The sequence below is a fragment of the Pinus tabuliformis genome, chromosome 1_2, assembly GCF_031772625.1.
Source record: "Pinus tabuliformis cultivar Carrire ecotype Pingquan chromosome 1_2, CPIR1, whole genome shotgun sequence".
NCBI lineage: Eukaryota > Viridiplantae > Streptophyta > Pinopsida > Pinales > Pinaceae > Pinus > Pinus tabuliformis.
The window spans coordinates 295,127,942-295,139,092 of NC_142298.1; the positions used below are offsets into that span (position 1 = coordinate 295,127,942).

The window sequence follows — 11,151 nt, forward strand, 5'->3', positions numbered from 1 at the left end:
TGGCCTCTTTAATGCAAGCATGATGTTTGGTCTTCTCTGCATGCTCTGCTAATGTGGAAGACTTGGTTATCCTATGTTTAAGGTCATCTGCGTGCTCACTAATCCTTTGATTAATGGAGCATCTAGTCTCACCAATATAGGGGGTCCCACAAGAGCAAGGAATAATATAGACACCCTTCATGTCCTTGGGGTCAATAGGATCCTTCACTGATCGGAGGGACTTACGAATGGTGCTAAGGGGTCTAAAGGTCGAGGGAACATTATGTTTCTTAAGAATCTTCGCAATCTTATCAATGGTCCCTTGAAAAAATGGTAGATGGACCCCTAAGACCCATTCTTTAGGTTCTCTTTTAATTACATAATTTTTGGCAGCTTTGAGGAAAGCCTTCTGACCCAGGAATCTACTATAACCGTTTTCAACAAAGACATTAAGGAGATGGGATTTCTCATTCTCAAAGCTCTTTTCATCAGAGATCCTTAGGGCACGAGTAGCGAGGGTGTTGAGAACGCCCAACTTCTGAGTCGGGAAATGGTGGGAACTGGCATGAAGATATTGCTCCGTATGTGTTTTCTTTCGAAACACTTGGTGGGAGAGCGAACCGTCACTATTCTTTGAAATAAGAATATCAAGGAAAGGGAGGCAACCATCGACTTCCTGTTCTATGGTCAACTTAATAGCTAAGGATTGACTATTGATATGATTAAAGAAGAGATCTAACTCCTCTTAGCCATGAGACCAGATGACATTAGTGTCATCTACAAATCTTTTCCAAAGTTTAGGTAGGCAGTGGGCCGAATTTAGAGCCTTAGATTCAAAATCTTCCATAAAAAAGATTAGCAACAACAGGGGATAGGGCTGATCCCATGGCAACACCACAGGTTTGCTCAAAGAACTCCCCCTCAAAACTGAAAAAGGTGGAAGTGAGACAGATCTCAACTAACCAAGCTATATCGGGATCCGTTAAGTAGTTGATCACCTCCATGGCCTCCTTTATAGGGATGCAAGTGTAAAGGGAGACTACATCAAAACTCACAAGAATGTCCCCAGGGTCAAGCTTTATGCCCTTGATCTCCTCAACAAAGGAAGCAGAGTCTTTGACGAAGGACTCTGTACGGCCAACTAAGGGTCTAAGCTTTAATGCAAGTAATTTAGCAAGAAGGTAGGTAGGACCACCTATGGTGTTGACAATGGGCCTTAGGGGAGCTCCCTCCTTGTGAATTTTAGGGAGCCCATAGATCCTAGGAGTGGTGGGACAACTCTCAATGAGTTTATAGCATAGGGAACTCACTAAGCTACTGGACTTGATGGCAAGAGCCACAGTCCTAGAAATCTTCTTTAGCAGGTTTTTGGGAAGCTTTTTATAGCTTCCACTATTATGAAGATGATCTAACATCTTATTGCGGTAATCTACTTTGTCAAGAATGACAGCAGCCCCTCCTTTGTCGGCTTTCATAACAACGATATCTTTGTTCTGGTTTAAGGATCTGAGGGCCATAAATTCTTCCTTGCTAAGGTTGCTCTGATGGGGCTTTGCCTTCCTAAGGACAATGGCACAATCCTATCTAATAGTGTCCTTCTATGTCACAAATAATGTCATCTACTGAGATCTTCTTAGGGGCCAGGGCAAAGTTTAAACCTTTACCCTTACTAACAGGGCCAACTTGAAGTCCTTAAAATTCAAATTCTGCACCACAATCCTCAAACATAGCCCTGTTCTCCTGTCGTACTTGTTAGAGAGTTGACGGTTTTTATTCCATAGATCTTTGAGTGACAAGGAAAAAGGTAGGGCTTCTGAAATATTGCACATTTTGGCTATAACCAAGATGAAATTCCTAAAACCTTCCTTGAGAGCATCACATCAAAATTCTAATTTAGGATAAGTATTGCTATTTCATTACCTCTGTGGATAAATATGGGTATACGAGATTGAAACCATCATGTTCAGGTAACATAGACAATCATCAAACCTAATGAAATTTTTAGAGAAGTAGTGCAGTAGATGGGTCAAGCTTATAATTATTTCAGTTATTCGTCCTCTTACTATAGCTTTATATTCTTGCCAAGAAAATGCACAACATTGACGCTACCTTCAATTTTCGTGTTTTCCAATGCCTAGGTTTTAGTCTTTTCCAATGTCGGGATGTTGTGCTCTTTTTTTGAAGTTCTAGAGTTTGAAAAAATATGGGGAACTAATTAAATTCATGTATTAAGCTTGAACAAAATGAATTCCATACATACTAAGTTATTAAATTAATCATAGTGAATTGGTGTACAATTGCAATGATATGAATTGTTCTCCAATTCTTCAAATCAATGTATATTAATGTGATGAAGGCTAATTATATTGATTTGGAAGTCATGTTAATGTAACAAAACCTGATGATATTGAGTTGGCGTAGCCATTAAAATATTGTATTCATGTTAATGTAACAAAAACTTTTTATACTGAGTTGGCGTAGACATTACAAGCTTGTATTTGCACAAGACCACATGGAGGAGCAGGACAAGTGAAATAATACATTAGTTTAATTCCAACAATAAATATCTTTTACATTCAGATTTTGCCTGCTTCAAAAAAGGTAAGCTTTAGGCTTAATTAAGCAAGAGTAGATTTTGCCTGCTTCAAAAAAGGTAAGCTTTAGGCTTAATTATGCAAGAGTACAACAACCTCTTGGACCAATGGGAATGTAGCATAGACAAATGAGTTTGTATCTTTGTGTTCTTTCTCCCATTAATTTTAGGACCCTCCTTGTGCCATTTTTCGAACAAATGATAGAAATAACCTCCAATTTTCAGGCTGGAAAAAATGTTGGTTCATTCTCAAATAAGTGAATGCATTTCCATTGTGGTGTTATGACCATCTTCTGGCAATCAAAGATTGGCATTCCTAACGATCTGATCATATGCATCTTGAACAAATATTGGAAGAGCATTCTCCCCAGCAAGAGGGCCCCCAACTTTCAGAGTTGAAAGGATGACTTGTTTGATCAGTTTCTTTGAGGAGCATTGTGCATCTCCTCATTGTTCCCAATCTTTCATTTCAAGGCAAGTAAAATTGAAAATCACCCCATGTCTCACAAACATGGAATCTATTGGCTGATACCCATCTCTGAATCGAGTATTATAATATACAGCATTGAGCTCATGAGCATGGGATCTGGTTCCATAATGCCAATTTATTCCAGCCACTTTGTCAAAAAGCTTGACACTAGTGCCATGAAAAATGGCTTCAGCTGCTATTAGGATTCTCTCTCCATGATCAAGAAGCATACCAGAATACCACTCAAGGAAAAACTCACCATAACAATTATTCCAGCCATCATCTCTTCTTAAAAATGGTGTGTCCTCAGGCCAGTCGTTGTAGTGGCCTACATCACTTGGGCCCCCATTACCCCATTCCTTCTTGCGAGCAACTTCATCTACAACTTTAACATTAGAGACCATATATTGCAATACAAGGATATCCATTAGGTAATAAGGGACATTGACCCCAACAACTTTAAAAACTTATATATAAACTATACACATGTAGATATATAAAAAAAGGTAAGCTGCAGCTATGCTCTGTAGAAAGTAATTTATACAAAAAGTATATACCTTATCATAACACAGAAATGCCCCAATCCCTGAGAATCTCCACATACCATTACTCTCGGGATAATATGGATACCTCAGCTCTCCTGTAGGACCCATTCCCACTTGAATTTCATGTATTATCATGGACAAATCACACCCATGTTAGACGAATTTTTAGCATAGATTAAAATCATGAGCTTACTTTGACATACAACTAAGAGAATTCTCACAGGTCAAAACAACTCCTAGATAGATATATAGAAGGGTTTAGGGCCAATTATATTTGAAGAAGAACAAAGCAGAAAAACAAAGCACTGCGATAAAAATATGGATTAATATAGATTAGGGAAATTGGACATATGAATACTGAATGTATATCTAAGACTTGTAGCATGCATGACAGTCTAGGCTTATTCACAAAAGTTGGACACGGTTTAAAACATTTTTAGCTTAAGTATACTGCATTTATGTAAATGAAAATAAGACAAGAACAAGATAAAGAATGCACCACATAGAGCAGACGGTTTTCATATCAACACTGAAGGCTTTAACCCGACAATACAAATACAAAACAATCGACGTTGGTTTGTTCAAACTAAAGAAACGCTCGGGTTTTGGTCTTTTCCAATGTCGGGATGTTGTGCTCTTTTTTTGAAGTTCTCAAGTTTGAACAAATATGGGGAACTAATTTAATGCTTGTATTAATATTGAATAAAATGAATTCCATATGTACTACGTTATTAAATTAACCAGAATGAATTGTTTTGCAGTTGCAATGATATGAATTCTTTTGCAATTGCAATGATATTGTTGAAAGACGTCTTCAAATCACTGTATTTTAATGTGATAAAGGCTAATTTGGCGTAGCCATTAAAAGCATGTATTCATGTTAATGTAACAAAAACTAATTATACTAAATTGGCATAGCCATTACAAGCTTGTATTTGCACAAGACCACATGGAGGAGCAGCATATGTGAAATAACACATTAGTTTAATTCCAACAATAAATATGTTTTACTTTTAGATTTTGCTTGCTTCAAAAAAGGTAAGATTTAGGCTTAATTATGAAAGAGTGTAGCAGTCTCTTGGACCAATGGGACTGTAACATAGACAAATGAGTTTTTATCTCTGTGTTCTTGCTCCCATGAATTTGAGGCCCCTCCTTGTGCCATTTTTCAAAGAAATGAGACAAATAACCTCCAATTTTCAGGCTGGAACAAATATTGGTTCATTCTCAGATAATTGAATGCACACATGGGTTCCACTGTGGTGTTATGACCATCTTCTAGAAATCAGAGATTGGAATTCCTAACAATCTGATCGTATGCATCTTGATCAAATCTTAAAAGATAATTCTCCCTAGCAAGAGGGGCCATAGCTTTCTGAGTTGCAAGGATGACTTGTTTGATCAGTTTCTTTGGGGAGCATTGTGCATCTTCTAGATGTTCCCAATTCTTCATTTCAATGCAAGTAAAATTGAAAATCACCCCATGTCTCACAAACATGGAAGCTATTGGCCGATACCCATCTTTGAATCAAGTATTATAATATCCAGCAGTGAGCTCATGAGCATGGGATCTGGTTCCATAATGTCAATGTATTCTAGCCACTTTTCCAGAAATCTTGACACCAGTGCCATGAAAAATGGCTTCAACTGTTGTTAGGATTCCCTCTCCATGATCAAGAAGCATACCAGAATACCACTCAAGGAAAAACTCACCATAAGGAGTATTCCAGCCACCATCTCTTCTGAATAATGGTGTGTCCTCACACCAGTTGTTGTAGTGGCCTGCGTCACTTGGGCCCCCATTACCCCATTCCTTCTTCCCAACAGCTTTAGATACAAATTTAACATTAGAGACCATATACTGCAATACAAGGATATCCAAAATAGTTAATAAGGGACATTGACCCAAACAACTTTAAAAACTTATACAATAGGTATAAACATGTAGATATATAAAAAAGGTAAGATGCATCTATGCTCTGTAGAAAGTAATTTAAAAAATATGTATATACCTTATCATAACATTGAAATGCTCCAATTCCTGTGAATCTCCACGTACCATTACTCTCAGGGTAAGATGGATACCTCATCTCTCCTACAAGACCCATTCCCACTTGAATTTCTTGTATTATCATGGACAAATCACACCCATGTTAGACAAATTTTTACCATAGATTCAAATCATGAGCTTACTTTGACATACAACCAAGATAATTATCACGGGTCAAAACAACTCCTAGATAGATATATAGAAGGGTTTAAGGCCAATGATATTTGAAGAAAAACAAAGCATTGTGATAAAAAGATGGATTAATATAGATTAGGGAAATTTGACATATGAATACTGAATCGATATCTAAGACTTGCAGCATGCATGACAGTGTAGACTTGTTCACAAAAGTTGGACACAGATTAAAACATTTTTAGCTTAATTGTACTACATTTATGTAATTGCAAATAGGACAAGAACAAGATAGAGAATGCAGCAGATAGATAAAATAGTTTTGATATCAACACTGAAGGATTTTGCCATGGAATACAAATACAAAATAATCTACATTGGTTTCTTCAAACTGAAGAAACGCCTCATGATATTCTCAAAACTGGATATATAAAAGAAACGAGGTCTAATAAAATTACTTCTTATCCATTGGACCAAAACTTGTATTAATACATAGAAAAAGAAGCCTTAATCATTAAGGCTGGGGCCAAAATAGATTATAGTATATTTTTAGACAAAGGATATATCTTGTACAAAATTCATAAAGATGAGGTTGGTCAAGTTAATTGTACATAAGCCATCATATATAAGCACATGAAAAACAAGCCCTCTGACGGGTTATATAGAAGTATTTGGGTCATGCAAACCCCATGGCAAGTTTCTCACTATCCATATGCAAGATATGTACTAGGGACAATGTATGTCCAACCTCTATGGCAAAAGGATGTCAGAGGTAGAGTAAGCAAACTCTCGTAAAAGTGAGGTTGGTGGCAAACATCTGTTGTAAAAAAGGAGGTGGCGGCAAAGAAACCAGTATGGCAACTATGTGGTCAAAATGAGGTGCAACATGGAAGATATTGGAGGTATCTAAGAAATCAATTCAAAAAGTGCACATGTTGGGGAAAGTGTATGCCTAAAAATTAAGGTCTTGTGGATTTGGATGAAATAAAATTTGTAAGATAAACAATAAGATCTTTAGAGCTAGTAAAACAGGGATGCCTCAAATCTAACAAAGGCTTAAATCTCCAATACACAATTTTTCTCAATCACATGGACCTTTTGATTTGAGATAGGATGGTGATATTTGTGTGCACAAGCAAGGTTTGATCTTCCATTAGTTAGTTCCAAATACAAAGATACAAATCCTTGATAATGAAAATCCTAGGTGGAGTTTGGCAAAATAAATACCAAGTACAAATCCTAGGAAAATTTGGTTGAATAGGTACCCCACCTGTAGCCTCTCGGTTGCAGGATATCTCCCAGCTACAGTGATCTAGATATTTCAATTTGAAATAGGATGGGGATCGTTTGAAAAGATCTTTCCTAGTTGCAAGGATATGGATCTTTTGATTTGTGACAATGAATTGTTCTGTTATTGCAATGATATTTTTGAAACACATCTTCAAATTAATTTATGGTAATGTGATAAAGGCTAATTATATTGAGTTGGAAGTCGTGTTAATGTAACAAAGCTTGATAATACTGAGTTGGTGTAGCCAATGAAAGCCTGTATTCATGTTAACTTAACAAAAACTAATTATATAGCCATTACAAGCCTATATTTGCACAATAACACATGGAGGAGTAGGACATGTGAAATAACACATTAGTTTAATTCCAACAATAAATATGTTTTACATTCAGATTTTGCCTGCTTCAAAAAAGGTAAGATTTAGGGTTAATTATGCAAGAGTGCAATAATGTCTTGGACCAATGGGATTGTAGCATAGACAAATGAGTTTGTATCTCTATGTTCTTTCTCCCATTAATTTGAGGCCCATCCTTGTGCCACTTTTCTAACAAATGAGACAAATAACCTCCAATTTTCTGGCTAGAACAAATTGTTACCGGGAAAAGTGTCTATTTAGAACTGCTCTATCCCACTAAGGTGTGACAGCTGCCTTAGAAACAAACAGAGAAAAACTACTTTTGTATTTCCTTTATGAACTATAGATAGAGAGGAATAGGAAGAACCAACCCGTGTCTTGCGCTAATCCTTTGATCCAATCTCTCTCTTCTTTGACAGCTTCCAGCTACCTGCTCCCTTACTTGCCCAGCTTCACCAGGTACCTGTAAGATCACAGAAGAATAACACTATACAAAGACATGGATCTATATTCATAAACAACTTAGGATCATATTTAAGTTAACCATACAAATGTAACAAGCATCAATGATACAAAAGCATGGAGGAAAAACTCAAATAGTCTTTATTGATAAACAAGAAAAGATCTAGGAGGAGTTACAACCGATGATTCCTGACCCAGCATCAACCTCCCAGCAAAGAAGCCCCTCTTCACCTCCAACAAAGCATAGATCACCCAATACTCTGATGTTTGTCTCAAAACCAACAGCAATTCCTTACAATGTGCAAAATTCCAGCCTCTGGATCTCTGGGATGAGGGATCCATATATAGATATGTGTAAGGAGGATGAGTCAGCTTGTGATTTGATTAGTGTCTTCTCTCTGTCAGTTCTTGCTTCCACTTGGAGACTGAAGGCCTCTTACTCATCCTTGGTCGAATTCAGTGAGGCAAGTGTCATAGGAGAAGATTATGGAAGCTTCCATTGTCTCTCCACCTCGCAGAATGACACTGCCATTTGTCATTTCTCGCCCAACGCACCCTCATAGTGCATTTAGGTGCGTTGCAACGCACCTAGCTAGTGTATTTAGGTGCAATGCAACGCACCTAGCCAGTGGAGCAGCTAAAATGATCCTGTTTTGACTTATTCTGAGCAGTTTCTGGTGGAGAACTTCTGGGAGAAGCTGTAATTTGTTGACCTTGTTCCTTTAGGGGTTAGAACAACACTTTTACGGACTTAGGAGCCCTTGGTTTATGGACATTTCATGCTTGGAGTTTTAAGGCACAAAAATGTCTATAACAGTTGCCCCCTAAAGTATGAGGCCGTTAACCTTTTGGTGTCGGGTGAAATGCTTTATTATGAGGATCCGAAGTTCTTTCAATGCTGGGAGGAGACCTGTAATAAGATACAATACAATACATTATCTTCATACTGTTTCTCATGATCTAGCTAAGGCGGGCATTCCCATGCTCAACTTTATAAATTCATTTTCATGTACATAGGACAGAAAATCGTCTGATTGTAGACTGATGATTCTGATAGAGCCATCATCCTTTTGGTAGGATGATTATCTATGCTGCAATGCTTGTACATTTAATGTCTTTATTTCCCTGGATATATATATCGCAGCCCGGATGGATGAAACTAGATCCGGGGTCTTCAATCTCATCCGATCTTCACTCGAAGTACAAGTCGATCCATGCGAGAAATGTTATGAAGTCGAACATGGAAAGACATCGCTTGATTACCAGACAATGATGTAAACTGTTAACAAGCGTGAGAGGAATCACCGATAATGATAATGATCCTCAAGGTACTGCAGTACAATTCACGTGGTGTGAATAAAGGACTTGGTTTCGAACACCACGCAAAATCTTTCAGTCGAAGGTCATTGATGTAAACCTGTCGCCGGAAGTGAGAAACTTGCCATTGAGGCATGCAAGCTTCAAAGTACTGAATGGGGTGTTCCTAGACCAACTTCTTAGATAATGAGCTGATGTCGACAAGAAGTGATCCGTCACAGGAGGGCCTTAATGAATCCCACATCAATGACACGGAACGGAGCAAATGATTTTGATGGAGGTGAAAACGATCTGATGATATACGGTTCAGGGTGGCGGTGATGAAAAAATGGAGTATAATGTATGGTAGTGGGTGGGACACAGGTGGCTTCTCTGGATGACTTCTCTTGAACATGTCGGTGACACTGATGTGATGGATTGGTAGCATTAACCCCAAATGTGGATGGTATGGTGTGACCATGGCGATGTGACCGGTGAATGAAACAACCCAACCCGACTCGGACACGGAGTGGAAGTGTCATGTTCAAGAGCGACTTGCTACCAATAAAGATTCTTTGAGTTTTCTTCCCAATTTTTCCCCAGTCATCGCTGACCAGTACCTCTTTATTTTTGTCAAGCTTGAGGAGGATAGCATATGCTTGTTCTATAATTTTCCCTTCGGGCAAACCCATCGCTATGTTTTAACGAGCCTAGCGATAGTGAAACTCATTCTCGTCTAAAGACAAGTTTGTCGCTATTAATCTTTTTAACGAGTTTAACGACAAAGATAACTCGGTCCTTTTCAATTTTAGAGAGTCTGAAAAGGTACGTAAAGGTAACTCCAAAATTCCTTTTTCGTCATCTAATCCCTTAAGTCCGAAAAAGTATAAAACAATATAGAAGGGATGAAATTTCGATAGTTTTAACGAGCCGAACAAAACAAGCGCTCGATCTTTTTGTGCAATAATCCCTCAGGTCCAAAAAGATTAAAATCTAGAGGAGGGATAGCACTTCATGTCCCTTTAACGAGTTGGAGAGGCCAATGGCTCGGCAATCTTTTCATATTTTACGAGTCAGTTGAAAAGAGCTTAAAGGAGACTCGTCTTTTGAGGAACGAGTGATAAAACGGGTAGCAGCTGATTCCAGGTAAGGTTTGGAATTTTCCAATCACGGCAGTGTCACAAGGATGGCTAGTGAAATCACTCTTCGCAGCTGTTCCTCAAAATGGGTAAACAATCAAGTGGAGGTGAATGATCGGCCAATGAAAAAGTGGAGGTGACGGTGCAAACACGACCAAGGCTTTAATGGCTGAAGTACTTCATTCACGGTGGTTATTTACCAGAGAATAGTTCATTTTTTAACGAGCTTAAACGCGGGTGGAAACATTTGCTCGATGCGGGTTTATTTTTTAACGAGCTTGAACCTTGCGGTAACACTGCTCAATTAATCCAGTCGTATGATAAGAATGTCTCATATAAAACGGCAATTTTTAGAGTTTTGCCCCACATCCTTTCTTTATGCAAGTTAGGAAACGACTAATCCAAAAAACAGATAAATAATCGCTCTTTTCTTGCACTCCAAAAGGTTTGCATGCCCCCAGGTATAAAATAGAGTTTCAAGGTTACCTCTACTTCTTTCCGCCAAAACATTTGTTTTACCGAGAGAGGCCTACCTCTTACAGGTTACCCGAAGATTGTTCTATTCACAGCGCAAACAAAACACTTCTTCGGCGATGTCTACCGAGATAAACAAAGGTGAGTGGCGGTGCTCGCCAACTCACATAACTTTGACAAGAGAATCTTGTTCTAGAATAACCCCCTCTTCCAATCACGGACGGGGGTACAGACTAGTCATATTCTCCCGCGGAAACCTACTCTATACCCGAAGTTTTCCTGCCGAAGCAGACCAGGGTGCATGCCCCCTGGGTTTCAGTCATGTCCCCCGAATTACTCGCGCTCATCGGGTGGACGGACTAGAGA

At 38.4% G+C, this 11,151-nt stretch overlaps 2 pseudogenes; both read right to left on the bottom strand.

The window, feature by feature from the left end:
- Positions 1-2,645: 2,645 nt before the first annotated feature.
- LOC149205503 (beta-amylase 1, chloroplastic pseudogene) lies at positions 2,646-3,271 on the bottom strand (annotated as a pseudogene).
- A 1,366-nt stretch (positions 3,272-4,637) lies between these two features.
- Positions 4,638-5,721, bottom strand: LOC149205504 (beta-amylase 1, chloroplastic pseudogene; annotated as a pseudogene).
- Positions 5,722-11,151: the final 5,430 nt, after the last annotated feature.